Source organism: Mirounga angustirostris, unplaced genomic scaffold, assembly GCF_029215605.1.
Source record: "Mirounga angustirostris isolate CCGP_5_RB_7025 unplaced genomic scaffold, mMirAng1.0.hap1 SCAF_10, whole genome shotgun sequence".
Taxonomy (NCBI): Eukaryota; Metazoa; Chordata; class Mammalia; order Carnivora; family Phocidae; genus Mirounga; species Mirounga angustirostris.
The window spans coordinates 51,365,934-51,386,557 of NW_026991718.1; the positions used below are offsets into that span (position 1 = coordinate 51,365,934).

General features: G+C 39.9%; 1 long non-coding RNA gene across 1 annotated transcript in view; it reads left to right on the forward strand.

Moving 5' to 3' along the window:
- Nucleotides 1-9,672: 9,672 nt before the first annotated feature.
- LOC135361857 (uncharacterized) overlaps nt 9,673-20,624 on the forward strand; it is a 30,105-nt gene continuing 19,153 nt past the window's right edge. Inside the window, exons 1-2 of the long non-coding RNA XR_010405994.1 lie at nt 9,673-9,733; nt 14,780-14,854. This is a non-coding gene — a long non-coding RNA (uncharacterized LOC135361857). The remainder of the gene's footprint in view (nt 9,734-14,779; nt 14,855-20,624) is intronic.

Sequence of the window (20,624 nt, forward strand, 5' to 3'; positions counted from 1 at the left end):
AAAAAAAAAAATCCCAAGCTCTAAACCCAACAGTCTAAACTCCTTCCTTTCTTTCATTCCCCACTTTCCAATAATCACCTATGTCAATGTTATCTCCTAAATATTCCTAGAATTTGTTCTTTCTCTCCACCCATCCAACTATTATCTCTTTTCAATAACTTTTCAATTTATTAGATTCCATTTGGGGTCATGTTCAAATCCCCCTGCCACATAGCCTCTAGAACAGTTTGCATAAAAGAAATATCTTACTATTTTGCTTCCATGTATGACAGGAACAAATAAATTACATTTAAAGTTTTAAAATTCCTGCCTGACTTCTGCTTCTGGGAAGATAGAGTAGATGCACTTTTCCATATTCCTCCTGCTAAGTACAACTAGAAACCCTGAATATTATATGGAAAACCAATGTAAAAAAAGACTCTGAAAGGTATAGAGAAGAAGGTAGACAAGCTGGGAACCTTGAACCCAAGGAACCTCCATAGTGATGTCAGGGAAAATCAGCTAAAGCAGAAGATCTAAAAAAGACCCAGAGTTTCAAAACACAATATAAAAATATAAAATATATATAAAAATATAAAAAACACAGTATAAAAAAGGTTTTAATTGAGAATCACTCATCTGATTTTTTAAGAACCAAGAAGAAGATCTCAAATTGATTTTTTTTAAAAATCAACCTATGTCAACATCAAGACTTCAGAGATGGTGGGATTATTTGACAAAGATTTTAAAGCCCCCACGATAAAAAAAAAAAGTCCCAATAAGCAATTATGAATATGCTTCAAACATATGAAAAAAGACAAAGACATAGCAAAGAAATAGAAGATACAAAGAGTCAGGTGGAAATTGTAGAACTGAAAATACAATAACTGAAATAAAATCCCCAGTGGATGGTCCTAATAGCAGAATGGAAGGACAGAGGAAAGAATCAGTGATCTGGAACATAAAACAATAGAAATCGGCAAATGTGAATAAAAGAGAGAAAATGAATTGAAAAAAAATGAGCAGAACCTCAGGGACCTGTGGAACTATAACAAAAGGTGTAACATCCATATTATTAGAATCTTGGAAGCAGAGAAGGAAGATGGCAGGACTGAAAAAGCAGTTGAAGAAATAAAGGCTGAAAAGTCCCCAAATTTGGTGACACATAAACCTATAGATTCGAGAAACTAAGTGAATCCCAAACAGGATAAGCCCAAAGAAATCCAGACCAACACACATCCTAACTAAAGACCAAATGTCTTCCCACAAAGATTGGGAACAGGGCAAGGATGTCTGTCTGTTACACTATTGGTTAACATGTTCTCAAAGTTCTAGCTGGTGCAACAGAATTAAAAAAGGAATAATAAAAGCATACAAATTGGAAAAGAGAAAATAAATGTGACCCTGTTTGCAGATGACATGATTGTCCACATAGAAAATCCCAAGGAATATTAAAAAAAAAAAAATTGTTAAACCTTCCTGGAACTAATAAGTGAATCCAGCAAGATCATAGGATAAGAAAAACATATAAAGATTGTATTTCTATATACCAGCAATGAACACATGGACACTGAAATTAAAAATGCACTACCATTGAGAATCACTGAAAAGAAAAGAAATACTTAGATATAAATCAAACAAAACCTGCGCAAGACTTCTGTGCTGAACAGTACACCATACTGATGAAAGAAATGAAAGAAGATCTAAAATAGTAGGAGGGACATAATGTGTTTATGGATTAAAACACTCAACATAGTAAAGATGTCGATTCTTTCCAAATTGATATACTAGCTTAACATGATTCCTATCAAAATCTCAGCAGGAGTTTAAAAAATAGAGACAAGATTACTCTAAAATTTGTATGGAAAGTCAAAGGAACTAGAATAGCTCAAGCAATTTTGGGGAAAACAAAAGGAGAAAGTAGGAGGAATTTGTCTACCCAATTTTGAGACTTCCGTAGTTACAGTAACCAAGACAGTATTGGTACTGATGAAGGGCTAGACACATAGATCAATGAAACAGAACAGAGGACACAGAAATAGATCCACATGAATTTGCCCAGTTCATTTCTGACAAAGAGAAAAAAGCAATTCAAGAATTGCCTTTTTTTTTTTTTAAGATTTTATTTATTTATTTGACAGAGAGAGAGCGAGAGCAGGAACACAAGCAGGGGGAGTGGGAGAGGGAGAAGCAGGCTTCCTGCCGAGCAGGGAGCCCGATGCGGGGCTCAATCCCAGGACCCTGGGATCATGACCTGAGCTGAAGGCAGACGCTTAACGACTGAGCCACCCAGGCACCCCAAGAATTGCCTTTTTAACAAATGATGCTGGAATAATTGGATATAAGAAAAACAAAAAGAACCTTTATCTAAATCTCACCTCTTGCATAAAAATTAACTCAAAACTGGATCATGAGCTTAAATCTAAAATCTAAAACTGTAAAGCTTTTAGGAAAAAAAAAAAACACAGGAGAAAATCTTTGAGATCTAGGCCAAGGCAAATTCTTAGATTTGACCCCAAAAACACAACCCTTAAAAGGAAAAGTTGATAAATTTGACTTTACCAAAATTAAAAATGCTTCCTCTATGAAACACTCTGTCAAATGGATGAAAAGACAAGCTACAGGGTGGGAGAAAATATTTTTAAACCACATATCTGACAAAAGACAAGTATCTAAAATAAAGAACTCTCAAAACCGAACAGTAAAAAAAAGCAAAAATGCAGTTAGAAAATGGTCAAAAGACATGGAGAAACATTTCACTGAAGAGGATGTACAAAAGGTAAATAAGCACACAAAAAGATGCTCGGTATCGTTAGCCATCCCGGAAATGCAAATTCAAACCACAATGAGATATCACTACATACCTATCACAATGGTGAAAATCTTTTTAAAAATGGTAACACCACCAAATGCTGGCGAGGATGCTGAGAAACTGGACACATTGCTGATGGGAATGGAAAATGATGTGGCCACACTCTGGGAAAATGTTTGGCAGTTTCTTTAAAAACTAAACATGCAACTACCATATGACCCAACAATTGCACTCCGGGGTATGTATCCCAGAGAAACAATGACTTCTGTTCATACAAAAACTGACACACAAATATTTATAGCTGCTTTATTTGTAATAGCCCCAAACTGGAAACAACCCAGATGTGTTTCAAGTGTTGAACAGGTAGGTTGCAGCATGTCCTTACCATGGGATATTACCACTCTGGTATGAATGGTGGTGTCCCCCCCAGGTTCATGAAGTCCTAACTCCCAAAGAGATAAGGATTAGTAAGTAGGTGGGGTCTTTGGGGGGGGGTGCTCAAGTCAGGAGGGTGATTAGTTTCATAAAAGAGGCTCCAGAGAGATGCTTAGCCCCTTCCACCGTGTGAGAACACAGCCCGAAAGCACTGTGGCTATAACCACGAAGTGGACCCTCATGGGAACAAAACCATTGCTGGCACTCGGTCCTGGACTTCCAGCCCCCAGAACTGTGGAGAAGTAAATTTCTGTTGTCTCTAAGCTGAACAGTCTGTGGTATTTTATGATAGCGGCCCAAACAGACTGAGACAACTACTCAACAATGAAAAGGAATTATTAATACAGATGATGAGGGAACAGAAGGCTGGCTGAAGACAATGCATAAGCTGACACCCTGCAACCTCCCCCGACACCCCACTCCTGGGTGGGACACGTGTGACTTTCTTCCAGGAAGTTCCCAACTATCTTTTTTTTTTTTTTAAGATTTTATTTATTTATTTGAGAGAGAGAGAATGAGAGAGAGAGAACACATGAGAGGGGGGAGGGTCAGAGGACGAAGCAGACCCCCCGCCGAGCAGGGAGCCCGATGCGGGACTCGATCCCGGGACTCCAGGATCATGACCTGAGCCGAAGGGAGTCGCTTAACCAACTGCGCCACCCAGGCGCCCAGTTCCCAACTATCTTAATGTTAATGCCTTACTAGGGGGATAAACACCCTTAACTTGACAATGGCAAGGCCTCCGATAACCTGTGAGTCTTCTTTAGCATATGAAAGTTCTTTTGCAAACCTCTCTTTTTCCTTACCGCCCCCAAGCCCGTGGTATATAATCAGCCACCCCTCACAACCCTGGGAGAGCAGCTCTTTCTGCCCACAGGTCCTGTCCCCGTGCTTTAATAAACCACCATTTTGCACCAAAGACGTCTCAAGAATTCTTCCTTGGTTGTCGGCTCCGGACCTCACTTATATTCTAAAACTTCATCACACGTACATGCACCAACCTGGTTGAATCTCCAGAGAATTATGCGAAGTGAAAGAAACCAATCCCCAAAAGTTACATACTGTATAATTCCATTTTTTAACGGTCTGGAAGTGACACAAAAATGGAGGACAAATCAGTGGTGGCTGGGAGCTTAAGAGGGGCCTGGGAGGGAATGGGCGTGGCTCTGAAAGGTGAACGGGAAGGATCCTGGCGGTGCTGGAAATGTATCTTGACCGAATCAATGATGATATCATGGTTGTAAAATCGCACTAGGGTTTGCCACGTCAGGGAGGACGGTTTCATCTTGTTGGCCATGCAAGTGGATGTGATGAAACACAGGACAGAGGGAGATTGGAAAAGAGGGAGCAAGGCAGAAAGACAGACAGGGATGAAGGGACAGAGAAACGGAGGAAAAACCAGAGAGATTTAGATCTGGAGCACTTGCCATAAGAAACTGAAGAGAACTCAAAGTTTGGGCAGGAGAAGAATTTTTAGAAAGATTTCAGAGGATATTTTGTATGGTATGCTAAATAATCCTCTCTTCCGGATCTAGAAGAAAACTTTAGTAAATGCCTGCGTTACTTACCTTTTTTTTGGTGGGATTTGTGTTTATTTGGATATGACACCATAGCAATGGTCTGCAAGGCAGCCTAGAAAGTTCAGGTCATATTTGGTGGTTTGTGTGGGTTTTTTACCCCCCTAGAACTCTGACCAGAATGAGCTTTCACAATGACCATCCAGTTGTTATGCTCATGGTGCAGAGCGGAGGTTGGCCCGACGGGGGTTGTGCAAACCTTGGTTAAGTCCTTCAAGAAGAGGGAAATTCTGAAATCAGAATTAGAACCATGAGGGGAGGGCATGGACTTTTAGGGCCCCCATGGGTGAAGTGGAGAAGTGTGGCTTTATGTAAGCAAGGCTGAGAGGGCCTAAGAAAGTCTGTCAGAAGGCACAGGCTGGGAATTAGTGTATAAATACACAATTTCTGCGGATCCTGGGATCTTTCCTGGATGAGGAGGTCAGTGGCAGACATGCCTGGACATGTTCAGAGGCCCTGTCTGGCCCCGGCAGGGCAGGAGGTCACGGAGGGACGAGGGATCAAGCAGACCACCTGCTGTACCACATGCGGCCGGCCCGTGGCCGGACGCTGCTCCCGGAGGCAGGCAGCACCGGAGGTTGCGAGGGTGTGCGAGGCCCTGCCTTAATAATTACCCGTGGGCAGCAAGCCACAGAGACCAGCTCGGTGGCAGACCGCCTGCCAGCCCTAGAAGGCTCTACGGCAGAGCGGCGATGTGCCAGAATTCAGACGAGCTCCTGGCGGCCGCGTCCGGGGAAGGAAAGCTGGGAATGGGGCGTGTGGTCGGGGGCCCAGGGCCGAAGGCCGCAGTTCCTCCCAGGGCGCGGCTGAGCGCCCTGGGGAAAGGCAGGACCAGCTGGCTCAGATAACTGAGGAACACTTCATGGCCAGGCTCCTGGGTGAACTGAGATTTCCTCAGGAAGCCTGATTTCTTGCTGGGGGGGAGTCCAACTCAGGAGGCGGAAGAGAAAGCAGCTCGCCTCAGGGAAGGTGACGGCGCTGCGGGTGGGTTGGGGCCGGAAGAGGGACGCGGGCCTGGGCCGGGCGGTGCGGCGGGGATGATTCAGCTGCTGAGGTCAGGCCCTGACGGGACAGGTTGGGTGGGTGGGGAGGAGCCGACGGCCGGGGTAGATTTGCTTTGGGTGAGAAAACACGGAGCGGAAAAAGATTTCGGGGGTGGCGGAGGAGGAGGAGGAGGAGGAGAAACAGATTCCAGGGAGAACTTCAGGAATTATTGCCGTGTTCCGCGCTGTGTAGCCACCATCTCCCTCCTCCGCGTCCTCAATTAGCCTCCAACTGTGTACTATGCCCCACTGCCCTTTCCCACTCGGTAGCAGCTCCCCTATGGACAGCTCGTCAAGACTCCAGAACTTTCTTTTCTTTCTTTCTTTCTTTCTTTTTCTTTTCTTTCTTTCTCTTTTTTTTTTTTTTTTTTTTTTTTTTTACCGCTTTTAATTATTGAAACAGTCTCACTCCAATACTGAAAACTCCAGGCTAGAGCTGTGGCCCCAGCAGCTTGGAGTTGGGGGGTGGGGAGGGGGGGTCAACTCTCAGGTGCCTCCCGTCTGGTCCCAAGCCTCAGCTCTGAGGGGAGACAAGGAAGAGGTCCCTCTAGTGGTCCCTCTGTGGATGGTGTTACTTTTTCTAGGTAACACTGACAAGCCCCTGGTGGCCTCTGAGGGTCAGACACCCAAATGCTGTCCTCTCTTGGGCCAATAAGACCTCCCTCATGCATTTCCCTGACTGGGGTGGTTGTTCCTCAGAAAATGCCACTGGGATTTTCTCACCTAAAAGATTGCTCAAGCCTAGCCACCTCCTCTGGTGTCTACTGAACTGTGGGGAACCCTCCTTTTTTGCTGAGCCCAACGACAGGGGTGCAACTGCCCTGTGGCCACCCTTATAGCAGCTCTGCCATCTCCCCGCCACCCCTGTCTCCAGGCTCCAGCAGAGTGAGAAGGTCTGTGGGTCCAAAGACTCAACAAATCCCAGAAAGAGAGCGTCACTAGGCCCCAAGTTGTTGAGGTGGGGATGATCCATGTTCTCTTGGGTCACCCCTCTTTAGCATGAGGTGCTCTGTTGACATTTCCAGCCTCAGCTGTGCTGGCCCCAGCTTGCATTTCATGTCCTGGTTACGGCAAAGTGTTTCTGTTTCACCTGCACTGTGGGGTTCCACATTTCAGGGTCTTGTGCCTCCCACCCCCCAGAAAATACTCCTCCCTTGAAATCAGGTCAGTCTTTAGTCCTCTCCCATGCAGACTGGGCTAAGCATTCCTTCCCACTGCTCTGATCCCTGTGGACATACATGTTTCTTTCTTTCTTTTTTTTTTAAGATTTTATTTATTTATTTGACAGAGAGAGAGAGCGAGAGAGGGAACACAAGCGGGGGGAGTGGGAGAAGGAGAAGCAGGCTTCCCGCAGAGCAGAGAGTCCAATGTGGGGCTTGATCCCAGGATCCCAGGATCAGGACCTGAGCTGAAGGCAGGTGCGTAACCAACTGAGCCACCCAGGTGACCCTGGACACATGTTTCTAGCATGTGTCTCATGGTATTAAAACAGGGCCCCTAAGGACCTAACTCTCCACATTAGACTACATTTCTTAAAGGCAGAAATTGGCTCTTTGATATCTGCATGTTGTGCTGTATGTTGTGCCCACAGCTTCTGATTCATAGAAGACAGTCAATGCATGCTTGGTGATCAGACTAAGGAGAAGAAAGAGGGAGATGGACCAAGTCTCTCATCTTTCACCATGAGGGGCATGTACAATAGACACTTCAGTGTGGGAAATGCCAGCCTCTGACATCTTCCTAGGTTCAGGGAGAGGGAAGTGAGGCCAGTCTTTCTCAACTGAGCTAAAAAGCCAAATACTGTCCCCCTAGACACCTGGTGACTAGAGCCCAGGTGGGTGGCCTACATTCAGCTAATAGGAAGTCCCACCAGGATTTAACCCCCAGGAAAGACTGTCAGGACGGGGAGGCCGGTGCCCTGGGGCTGTGGTGGCAGCTTCCTGACCCCTTTGTAGGAAGTTGGACTCCATAACCCAGTGGAGGCCACCAACCTTCACTCCTCCAGGTTCCCCTAAAGCAGCAATAAGCACCCAACTTTCTGCCTTAACTCCCTCTCCACATGAAAGACAGAAGATGGTTTCTATTTCCTCCACAGAAATCGGAGTAATGTATATTGTTTACAAAAGGCAGGCCTAAAATAAAGTGACCCATAAAGCTCTGCTCTAAAAGGATGACAAAGATATGAAAACAAAGCAAAGCAAAGCAAAAAGTAAAGTAAGGATGGCAATATTGATATCAAAGAATAATATAGAATATTTTATCAATACAAGGTGCAAGTCACAAAGAAGATATAAGGTTCATGAATATTTATGTTCTGCATAAAATAGCATCTAAATATTAAAAGTAAAAATCTTAGAAATCAAGAAGAAATTAATAGGACTGTAATCCAAATGGTAACATTTATCATTTCTTTTATGCACTTTGATTAATCAAGTGGACCCACAAATGAAGGAATTAAATAATATAATCAACAAGCTTTTCAACATTTATAGTCTACAAAAACCTAACTCATATTACTATAAAATAGCCATTGGACATTTATAAAGTAAAGTAATATATTAGGTCATAAAAGAAATTCCAATAAATTCTTAGATGTAAACTCTCTTTGACCATAATCCAGCAAAACAAAGAATTACTAAGAAAAATATTAAATAATAGAATCCAAATACCAGGAAATTAAGCAATATTCTTCTAAATAGCCCTTGGGTAATAAAGGAAATAAAACATGTAATTAAATAGTGTTTTGAAAATAACCATAATAATAACATCAGGTTTCAAAACTTCTGGCTTGCGACAAAGCCATACTAAAAAAAAAAAAAATCATATTCTAGAATGTTATTATTTTTCAAAAGGAATAATGAAAATAATGAATTAAGTATTCATCTCAAGAAGGAAAGTTTTGTTGTTGTTGTTTGTTTCCTGTGTAATTGGAGAGGGTGATTTCATCTCTTTATTCACCCACCTCTATCTGACAACCTTCACTGTATATTCTTTTTTTCCCAACTTTATTGAAGTATAATTAACAAATAAAAATTGTATATATTCAGAATATGCAACTTGATGCTTTGATTTACGTATCTGTTGTGAAATGATCACCACAATCAAGCTAATTAACATATCTATCACTATTAACAATAGCTCTGCTAATATCTTGCATAACTGAAGCTTTGTACCCTTTGATCATCACCTCCCCAATTCCCTCTCCTCCTAGCCCCCATTCTACTCTCTGCTTCTATGTGTTTGACTATTTTAGACTAAGAAGGAAAGTGTTTTTTAATAAATAAATGTAAAGCTATTAAAAAGTATTAATACAATGAAAGCAGAAATTAATTCATTGAAAAACAGTAAAGTATCATTGGTAATTCAATCTAATCTGGTTTCTTTAAAACAAAAACAAATTAGACAACACCTAAAAGGTTAGTAAAAAAAAAAAAGAGAGAGAGAGAGAGAGGGAGAGAGAAAGAGAAAAAACTATGCTAGCTGGCTTGAGGATCTTAATGAAATGGGCTGATTTTCAAAGGAATATGTAAGTTACCAAAGCGGACTAAATAGGAGGTAGAAAGCCTGATTACACTACTAATCCTTAAAGAAATTTTAAAATCATAGAAGAAAACATCTAGTCGCCATGTTTGGACGATCTCTTGGACAACTCTTGGGCACTACTTGGAATCCTCTAGACCTTAGTTCTTCTCTCAGTATAGGATGCCACTGGGACCCTGCCTGATCAGCCAGAGTAAGAAGTAGTTAATATCCTTTGGGTCAATCCTCGACCAAGGCTGAGGGGAGCAAGTGGTTAAATACTTCCCCATTTCTTTTCCTAGGAGCAAGACACTGAGCTGCATGTCATAAAGTTCAGACTGTCCATGGGGACGGAGCATCCTGGAGCAGTAAGTCAATTTGATAACACATCCTTGTTTTGACTCTCCTTCTTTCCCTGTTTCATTTCCTTATCCTTCCCTCGCTCCTATCCCAATCCCAGGTCTACACTCCCAGATGAACAATCATACATGAGCCTTGGTCTCAGGCTCTGCTTTTTTTTTCCCAATTGGCTTTTGATTTCATTTTCAGTTTAAAAATCTTAGTTTTTACATAGCATATTTGATTCATTTATGTTTAGTATAATTATTAATACATTTGAGTTTACATCAACTTTATATGCACCTATTTGTTCTTTTTTTAAAGATTTTTTATATTTTTTAGAGAAGTTTTAGGTTTGCGGTAAAATTGAGAGGAAGGCACAGAGATTCCCTGTATAATCCTACCCCCATACATGCTTAGCATCCCTCTATTATTAGCATCACTCACTATAGTGTACATTCATTACAAGTGATGACCCTACATTGACACATTGTGATCACCTAAAGCCCATTGTTCACCTTGGGGTTCACTCTTGGTGTTGTACATTCTATGGGTTTGGACAAATATATATAATAACGTGACCCCATCATTATAACATCATACAGAGGATTTTCACTACCTTGAAAATCTTCTGTGCTCCATCTATTCTTCCCTCCCTCATCTCCCCTCCCCCGCTTCTGACAACTTACCTTTTTACTGTCTCCATAGTTTTGCCTTCTCTAGAATTTCGTATAGTTGGAATCATGTAGTATGTAGCCTCTTCCAGTTGGTTTCTTTCATTTAGTAATATGCATTTAAGTTTTCTCTATGTCTTTTCATGGCTTGATAGCTCATTATTTTTTAGCACTGAATATTCCATTGTCTGTTTGTTCATTTACCTACTGAAGGGCTTCTTGGTTGCTTCCAAGTTTTGGCAATTAGGAATAAAGCTGCTATAAACATCTGTGGGCAGGTTTTTGTGTGGATGTAGGTTTTCAACACCCCTGGGTAAATACCAAGGAGTGTGATTGCTGGATCATATGGTAAGAGTATGTTTAGTTTTATAAGACACCGCCAAACTGTCTTTCAAAATGGCTGTTCTTCTTTGCATTCTCACCAGCAATATATGAGAGTTCTTGTTGCTCCACATCATTGTCAGCATTTGGGGTTGTCCATGTTCCAGATTTTGGTCATTCTAAGATGTATACTAGTATCTCATTGTTGTTTTAATTTGCATTTCCCTGATGACACAGGATGTGGGGCATCTTGTCATATGCTTATCTGCCATCAGTATATCTTCTTTGAGGTGTCTGTTAAGGTCTTTGTCCCATTTTTTACAATTGGGTTGTTTGTTTTCTTATGGTTAAGTATTAAGAGTTCTTTGTATATTTTGGATAACATTCCCTTATCAGATGTATCTTTTGCAAATACTTTCTCCAAGTCTGTGGTTTATCTTCTCATTCTCTTGACATTGTCTTTAGCAGCACAGAAGTTTTTAATTTTAATAAAATCCTGCTTATCAACTGTTTATTTCAGGGACCAGGCCTTTGGTGTTGTATCCAGAAGGTCCTCACCATACCCAAGGTTAACCAGGTTTTCTTCCATCATCTTCTAAGAGTTTTATAGTTTTGCATTTTATGTTTAGGCCTATGATCCATTTTGAGTTAATTTTTGTGACAGGTATAAGGTCTGTGTCTAGGGTTTTTTGTTGTTGTTGTTGTTGTTTTGCATATAGATGTTCAGTTGTTCCAGCACCATTTGTTGAAGACACTATCTTTGCTCCATTGTATTGCTTTTTCTTTTTTGTTAAAGATCAGTCGACTATATTTATGGGGATCTATTTCTGGGCTCTTTATTCTATTCTACTTATCTATTTGCCTTTTCTTTTGCCAATACCACACTGTCTTGTTTGCTGTAGCTGAATGTCGGATAGTGTCAGTCCTCCAACTTTGTTCTTCTTCATTATTGTATTGGCTATTCTGGGTCTTTTGCCTCTCCATAAAAACTTTAGAATCAGTTTTTCAATATCCACAAAATAACTTGCTGGAATTTTGATTGGAATTGCCTTGAATCTTTAGATGAATTTTGGAAGAACTAACCTCTTAACAATATTGAATCTTCATATCTATAAATGTGGAATATCTCTTCATTTATCTAGTTATTCTTTGATTTCATTCATCAGAGTTTTGTAGTTTTCCTCATATAGATCATGTATGTATTTTGTTAGATTTATACCAAACTATTTAATGGGGGGGGGGTGCCAGTGTAAATGGCATTGTGTTTTAAATTTCAAATTCCACATATTCATTGCTAATATCTAGGAAAGTAATTGACTTTTTTATTATATTATTTTTGTGTTACATATACTTGTATCCTGCAACCTTGCTATAATCACTTAGTTCCAGGAGGGGTTTTTTGTCAATTCTTTTTGGATTTTCTACATACAGAATCATGTCATCTGTGGACAAAGATAATTTTACTTCTTTCTTCCTAATATGTATACCTTTTATCTTATTTTGCCTGTTGCATTAGCAAGGACTTCAAGATGATGTTGAAAAGGAGAAGTAAGAGGGGACATCCTTGTTCTTGTATCCAATCTTCATAGGAAAGCTTTGAGTTTCTCACCATTAAGTATGACACTAGCTGTAGGGATTTTGTAGACATTTTTTATCAAGTTGAAACATTTCCCTCTAGTCCTAGTTTACTAGGAGTTTTTATCATGAATGCATGTCAGATCTTGTCAAATGCTTTTTCTACATCTATTGATATGACCATGTAATTTTTCTCTTTTAGTATTTTGATGTGATGGATTACATTAATTGATTTTTGGATATTGAACCATCCTTGCATATTGCATACCTGGAATAAATCCTACTTGGTCATGGTATAGAGTTCTTCTGTGTATGGTTAAACTCAAATTTTGTTAAATTTTGTTGAAGATTTTTGCATCTATGTCCATGAGAGAGATTGCTCTGTAGTTTTCTTGTAATGTCTTTTTCTGGTTTTAGTATTAAGATAATACTGACCATGGGTGCCTGGGTGGCTCAGTTGATTAAGCATCTGACTCTTGATTTCAGCTCAGGTCATGATCTTAGGGTTGTGAGATCAAGCCCCGCATAAGATTCTCTATCTCCCTCTCCCACTGCCCCTCCCCCATCTAAAAAATATAATACTGGCCTTATAGAATGAGCTAGGAAGAATTCCCTCTGTTTCTATCCTCTGAAAGAGATTGTGAAGAATTAGTATAATCTCTTCCTTAAATATTTGGTGGAATTCACCAGTGGACCCATTTGGGCTTCATGCTTTCTGTTTTGGGAGGTCAGTAATTATTGACTCAATTTCTTTATTAGATATAGGCCTATTCAGATTGTCAGTTTCCTATTGTGTGAGTTCAGCAGATTGTATCTTTCAAGAAATTGGTCCGTTTCATCTAGGTTATGAAATTTGTGAGCATAGAATTGTTTATAGTATTCCTTTATTGTCTTCTTAAATTAATGGGATCTGTAGTGATGTCCCCTCTTTCATTTCTGATATTAGTAATTTGTGTCCTGTCAAATTATTTTTCTTAGTTAGCCTGGCTAGGGGCTTATTGTTTTTATTTTTTATTTATTTATTTTTATTTATTTATTTATTTATTATTTATTTATTTATTTATTTTTATTTATTTATTATTTATCTTTTCAAAGAACCAGCTTTGGGTTTTGTTGATTTTCTTTATTATTTCCTGTTTTCAATTCCATTGACTTCTCTAATTCTTATTTCTTTTCTTTTGCTTACTCTGGGTTCAATTTGCTCTTCTTTTTCTAGTTTCCTTAGGTGGAAACTTAGATTATTGATTTTAAATCTTTCTTCTTTTCTAATATATGCTTTCAATTATATAAATGTCCTTTTAAGCACTTCTGCTGTATCCTACAAATTTTCACATGCTGTGTTTTCATTTTCATTTAATTCAAAATAATTTTCAAATTTCTCTTGAGATTTCTTCCTTGACCCATGTGTTATTTAGAAGTGTGTTGTTTACTCTTCACATATGTTAGGATTTTCTAGTTATCTTTCTGTTGCTGATTTCTAGTTTAATCCCATTTAGTCTGAGAGCAGACATTGTATAATTTTTATTCTTTTAGATTCATTAAGGTATGCTTTAGGGCCCATAATGTGGTCTATCTTGGTAAATGTTCCATATGAGCTTGACAAGAATGTGTATTCTGCTGTTGTTGGATGAAATCATCTATAGATGTCAATTACATCCAGTTGATTGGTGGTGGTGGTGAATTCAGCTATGTTTTTACTGATTTTCTGCTTTCTGGGTCTGTTTCTAACAGAGGGGTGTTAAAGTCTCCAATTATGATAGTGGATTCATCTATTTTTCCTTGCAATTCCAGGCTCTGCTTTTAGGGGAACCCAAACAAAGACAGTTGGCACCAGGAGTGGTCCTAGAAAGTGGACCCTCAGGATGGGACTTTATAGATGAGTCATTCACTTAATGGTCATCTGGCCATCAAGTCCCCATAGCTTGTGGTTAAGTGGATGGTCATAACTCCTAACACATATTGGCTTCAAAATTACTAAGTCTCTCACCTGCACCAAACTGTCTACAAACTCACCTATGGTTGACTGGGATAAGTTACAGATTAAAAGTGAAGTATTGGGTTTGGAGGTGCTTGAATTATTGGAGGCAATTGCAATTATAAGGATTTTGAAGTTGTTTAGTTTTTGTTAATTTCATTGAAAGTCTTGAAAAAAGAAAATAAATGGAATCAGACAGCCAATTCTCAGCACACAAAGCATGCTGTGTAAGCCAGATTGCTTCTATAGAAGTCTTTAGTGAGACACCACCCCCTCACCCACCCCCCACCGCCCCCCAACTCACTTCCAGCAGCTCTAGGACACACCATGTCAAAAATCTGGCCCAGGATCTAATTGTAAAGCTATCAGAATAGAAAAGGAAACAATATGTATCCATAATAGGTATCACATGTTAGAGTCAGGGCCCTGATATAAAGAAGAATGAATTTGTGAGACATGGGACAAGGACATTTAGATGTATGACTCTAATGATTTTAAACCCCTAAATTCCCCTGAATTGTCTGCACCAGGATAATGGCTGCTTCCTCCTTATCAAGAAGAGTAATCTCCTCTTGCCTGGGGACTCTGCAAAGACTTCAGCTGAGGTAGGTACCTTGCAATGTCGACCCTCATCACTCCTAATTATCCACAGGCTGACAACCATGACCATGTCTCAGACCAGCTTGAGGTTATAAATACGGTACTTGCCCTGGGAGGAATTGTAGGACCTAACTCATAGGTATTGGCAGGAACCAGGGAGCACATCTGGGGTGGACTTTGAGGATATGAGATGTGGGGATGCAAAAATATAAGGCTGGATAGGGAGAATACATTAAGGAGGGACACTCACCAGTGACTTGGGATGTAATATTCTGAAAGGACAGATTCAAACAATTTGGTAGAGAGTTATGTCAAGCCTTTAAGAAAAAAATAATGAAAGAAAAAGTTTTTTTTTTTAATTGCTCCAGAGAGGGACACCTGGGTGGCTCAATCGGTTAAGCATCTGCCTTGATTCAGGGATTGAGTCCCATGTAGCACTCCCTGTTCAGCAGGGAGTCTGCTTCTCCCTCTCCCTCTGGCCCTCTTGCCCCACTCATTCTCTCTCTCTCTCAAATCAATAAATAAAATCTTAAAAAATAAAGCAATTTTTAATTGCCCCAGAGAATACAAAACTATAAAGGCTTTCTGATTTATAAAATAAACTCAACTTATAAAATAAAGCTAACATAGCCTTGAAGGCAAAAATGACAATAAAAATTACAGATCAATTTCTATTATCAGTACAAGGGGGGAAATTCCTAAATAAAATATTAGCAAATCTTTTTGAACAGTATATTTTTGAAAATATACCACACAGCATCCAGATAAGTGTTTATTCCAGACTCCAGTGGGACAATCAGAAAGAGAATACGTTCAGAGGGAACATGTGTTCTTACGTGATGGTACTGTACCAAACTCTGTCTGCAGGACTCATCTGTCATCTTTTGGAATAAATTATTGTTCTGCTTTCTATGAAAGAATATTTGAACTAATAGGAGAGTGCTTAGTTATGTTCTAAAACATATATTAAAAAGTCAAAGGTTTTACTATATATCAGTAATAACTAGCTCAAAATATCCATTGGAAAGAAAGGTTCCCAATGACCACAGTTACAGAAACTGTAAAATACCTAAAAATATACTTCATATGAAATAAGCAGCAATTTGCCCACTTAGACAATACAATATACAACTAAACAATATATTACAATAAATAAAATTAGTTGAGATAGTCTTGGAGCAACAAAAGCTTGATGGAAAAAAAAGACTGAGGGAAAACATTAGAAAGTCCAGAAACAGATCAAAATATATATAACACTCTAGTGCATGATAAAGGTGATCCTTCAAACCAATTAAATAAAGGATAAAATTTTCAATAATTGGTAAAATGGCTCACCATTTATAAAAATATGAAGTTCCTACCTCACACAATAAATCAGCATCACAACCAGTAGATTAAAGATGTAAATGTAAAAAGTGACATTATAAAAACACTTAAGGAAAATAAAGAAATAGTTATATATATTTTGGGAGTGAGGAAGTATTTTCTGACAGAAATTGTAAAAGAACTAGATCACTAAATTTTGACAACATAAAAAATATATCAAAAAAATTCTTAAGATTAACAGGGAAATAACAATTTTGGGGGAAAATATTTGCAATCTGTAAAGGAAGCAAAGATTCAATATCCATAATATATGTAATGCTCTTATAAATTAATAGGAAAAAGATGAATGGTGGGAGAGAAAAATGAACAAAAAACATGAGTATGAAATTCACAAAAGAGGACAAACAAATGATACATGAAAAAAAATGGTCAAGGTCAATAATGACCAGGAAGTGTGGGGCGCCTGGGTGGCTCAGTTGGTTAAGCAGCTGACTCTTGATTTTAGCTCAGGTCATGATCTCGGGGTCGTGAGATCGAGTCCCACAGTAGGCTCTGCACTCAGCGTGCAGTCTGCTTGAGATTCTCTCCTTCTCCTGCCCCTCCCCCTGCTTGTGTGCACGTGTACACGCTCTCTCTCTCTCTCTCTCTCACATAAATAAATCTTTTTTTAATAATTTTTTATTATGTTATGTTAGTCACCATACAGTACATCATTAGTTTTTGATGTAGTGTTCCAATGATTCATTGTTTGCGTATAACACCCTGTGCTCCATGCAGTACGTGCCCTCCTTAATACCCATCACTGGGCTCGCCCATCTCCCGCCCCCCTCCCCTCTAACACTCTCAGTTTGATTCCCAGAGTCAGTAGTCTCTTATGGTTCATCTCCCTCTCTGATTCCCCCCCTTCATTTTCCCTTTCCTTCTCCTAATGTCCTCCATGCTATTCCTTATGTTCCACAAATAAGTGAAACCATATGATAATTAATTTTCTCTGCTTGACTTATTTCACTTAGCATAATCTCCTCTAGTCCCATCCGTGTTGATGCAAAAGTTAGGTATTCATCCTTTCTGGCGGCTAAGTAATATTCCATTGTATATATGGACCATATCTTCTTTATCCATTCATCTGTTGAAGGGCATCTTGGCTCTTTCCACAGTTTGGCTATTGTGGACATTGCTGCTATGAACATTGGGGTGCATATGGCCCTTCTTTTCACTACATCTGTGTCTTCGGGGTAAATACCCAGTAGTGTAATTCCTGGGTCATAGGGTAGCTCTATTTTTAACTTTTTGAGGAATCTCCACACTGTTTTCCAAAGTGGCTGTACCAACTTGCATTCCCACCAACAGTGTAAGAGGGTTCCCCTTTCTCCACAACCTCTCCAACATTTGTTGTTTCTTGCCTTGTCAATTTGCCATTCTAACTGGTGTAAGGTGGTATCTCAATGTGGTTTTGATTTGAATTTCCCTGATGGCTAATGATGATGAACATTTTTTCATGTGTCTGTTAGCCATTTGTATGTCTTCTTTTGAAAAGTGTCTGTTCATTTCTTCTGCCCATTTTTTGACTTGATTATTTGTTTTTTGGGTGTTGAGTTTGAGAAGTTCCTTATAGATCTTGGATACCAACCCTTTATCTGTAGTGTCATTTGCAAATATCTATCTTTTAAAAAATGGCCAGGAAGTACAAATTTTAAAAAATGAGATACCATTGTATACCTACCAATTTGATAAATATTTTATAATGAAAATAATAGCTAGAATTACAGAAGACATAGGAAATGAGTCTCCTGCTAGTTTGAGTATAATATGGAACAAACACTTTGAAGAGTTTGAAGAACCTGAATAATGTTTATATATTTTTGAACCAGAAATTCAACATCTGGTGTCCATTCCAGGGCATTTATATTAAAAATATGCACTTCAAGGGCGCCTGGGTGGCTCAGTTGGTTAAGCGACTGCCTTCGGCTCAGGTCATGATCCTGGAGTCCCTGGATCGAGTCCCGCCTCGGGCTCCCTGCTCGGCAGGGAGTCTGCTTCTCCCTCTGACCCTCCCCCCTCTCATGTGCTCTCTCTCTCTCAAATAAATAAATAAATAAATCTTAAAAAAAAAATGCACTTTGACTTAAAAAAAATCTTTGACCTCAAAAATCTCATTGCCAATAGCAAAAGCAATAGAAGCAATCTAAATCTACAACAATAGGGAATAGATTAAATATATTAGTATTTATTGTTGTTTACAATTTTATGCAAGCATTAAAAATAATGTTTTACAGGTATCCTTGGTGACTTTGAAAGACTATAATACATTGTTAAATCAGAAGTCAGTTTACTAAGCATGTGTACCACATTTATATTTTTATAAAATAAAATATAACAAGATATAGGTCAGTAGTGGTTAACACTGGCTTGTGGGATTCCCATTTATATCATCTTTCATGACTTTCTGCCTTTTCTAATAGGCAACATAGCACTTTTATAATTTTTTAGAAAACCATAAATGCTGTAACAAACAAACATAAGAACGACTATAAGGTCATACCCCAGAAATGGCTTGTTAGCTGCCCAGGACAAAAGTGGCAATAGGAAATCGAAAATGGAGTTATTATTCTTGCATTAATTACTATTATTATGGAGGCACAATTGCAGTCTGTCAGTTGCCGAGTTCCTGTTATTACCTGAGTCTAAGTCTTCAGGGAGTCTCTTTGCCCCTCTGGTCTCTTTCATCAGCAAATCTCAGAGCGGTACACAAACATCCCCTTCCGGTTGAATTAGAAATGTGGCAAAGACCATCCTGGCTTCTGGATGGACAAACGGAGCCCTGGAGGGGACAGGGGGTTTTCCTATTGCAACAGTGGAATCCCTGAGCCTCAGAGCTAGAAATCCCCCTAGGAGGCCTCTGTCACCCCAATGCACTGCAGAGTCCCTGGTCCCCTTCCTCGGTAGAGCACTGTGCTTGAACCCAGGGTCCGGGAGCGCACCACCTCACAAAAAACATTCTTTCTCTTACTGAGCCTTGCTAACAGTCAGAAGGCCTTTCCTGATATCAAGACAAAATCTGCATCCCTGGAATTTTCTTTTTTTCTTTTTTTGCATCCCTGGAATTTTCACCCACTGGTCTTGGTCAGAGAAAACAGGATTTCTCAAGTTGTTCCATGAGGCTCTGGGTTTTGCCGGGCTTCCCAGCGGAGTTGTCCATCCTGCAGGAGAAATAACTCTTTGCATCTATAATGGCTCTCCATGCTCTGCCTTTTTTTTTTTTTAATTTAACAGCTTTTTTGGTAAAAATTCACATGCCGTAAGTGTGCAATTCAGTGATTTTTGGTAAATTTACAAAGTTTTACAACTATTACCATACTCTAATTTTAGAACATTCCCATCACCCCAAAAAGAAATCCTATACCCCTTGGCAGTCACTGTCCTGCACTCTCCCCTACCTACCTGTCCCCTAGGTTTCTATTTTATACAGGGGCCTACAGCTAGGGCATCTCTTGATTATATTTGAGACTAGCATTTGCCTCCATACTCTTTTTTTTTTAACTATTTACCACAGTGTTCCCTGTTTTTTTCAGGCCCCATTCTAAGGAATCCTGGCTAACCCAGGTTTAGAAAATGCAGAGGGCTAAAGGTAAAAAAAATAACATGCCCTCACTATGCCTAGATGCTACTGTGCTAGGCCGTCTCCACCAAGACGCTTTGCAAGCATCTTTTGAGTGAGATTCAGGAGCGTGCTCCTGAATAGAGCACTGGGTATGATGTAGTTCAGCTTACCACGGGTCATCAATGCCTAGGAGAGGGCAGGACCCACAGTCCACCTTTGAACCCTGCAGACAGATGGTTCGCAGAGCCCTTGCTTCACACTGACCTTGCTGTGGCCAGCGCCGATGATTCAAGTGATGTCAGTCCTACATGGCACTGAACTGGGAGGGTGCTGGGTCTCTCAAACACCTTTTGTACAGCAACTGGAGGCCAAGAAAAGCCTCCCCACCTCCGGGTCCACAGTGTTTGTGGATGCCGTGGAGGCATGGAGAATTTTGTGAAGATGCAACTGTTGGTGTGGGTCTTGAAATGGAGAGGTGTATCCTGTTGCTGAATGCATAGGGCAAAGCAAGGAGCCACGGAAGGAATGACCCAAGGAGTTCTTTCCACGTTGACTCTCACCAGGAACAGAAGTCTTAAACTGAGAAAATACATCTGTAGTGTACTAGTCTGGCCATATGTTCCCAATTAATTCTGTCGTGCCCCCCCCCACTTTCATGTTAATATCATCAAGCTAATCCCTTAATCAGCTCCCCACTCCAGCCCGCCCCCGCAAATGGTTTTGGGTTATGTTTCCTAATCCTCATTCTTCAAGGGAGCCTGTAGCCATTATGTTTAAACTAAACTGAGATGTCCAAGGTCTCTTTCCCTCCCAGCTTGGTGAAAGATTTCACCCAAACTACCATTACC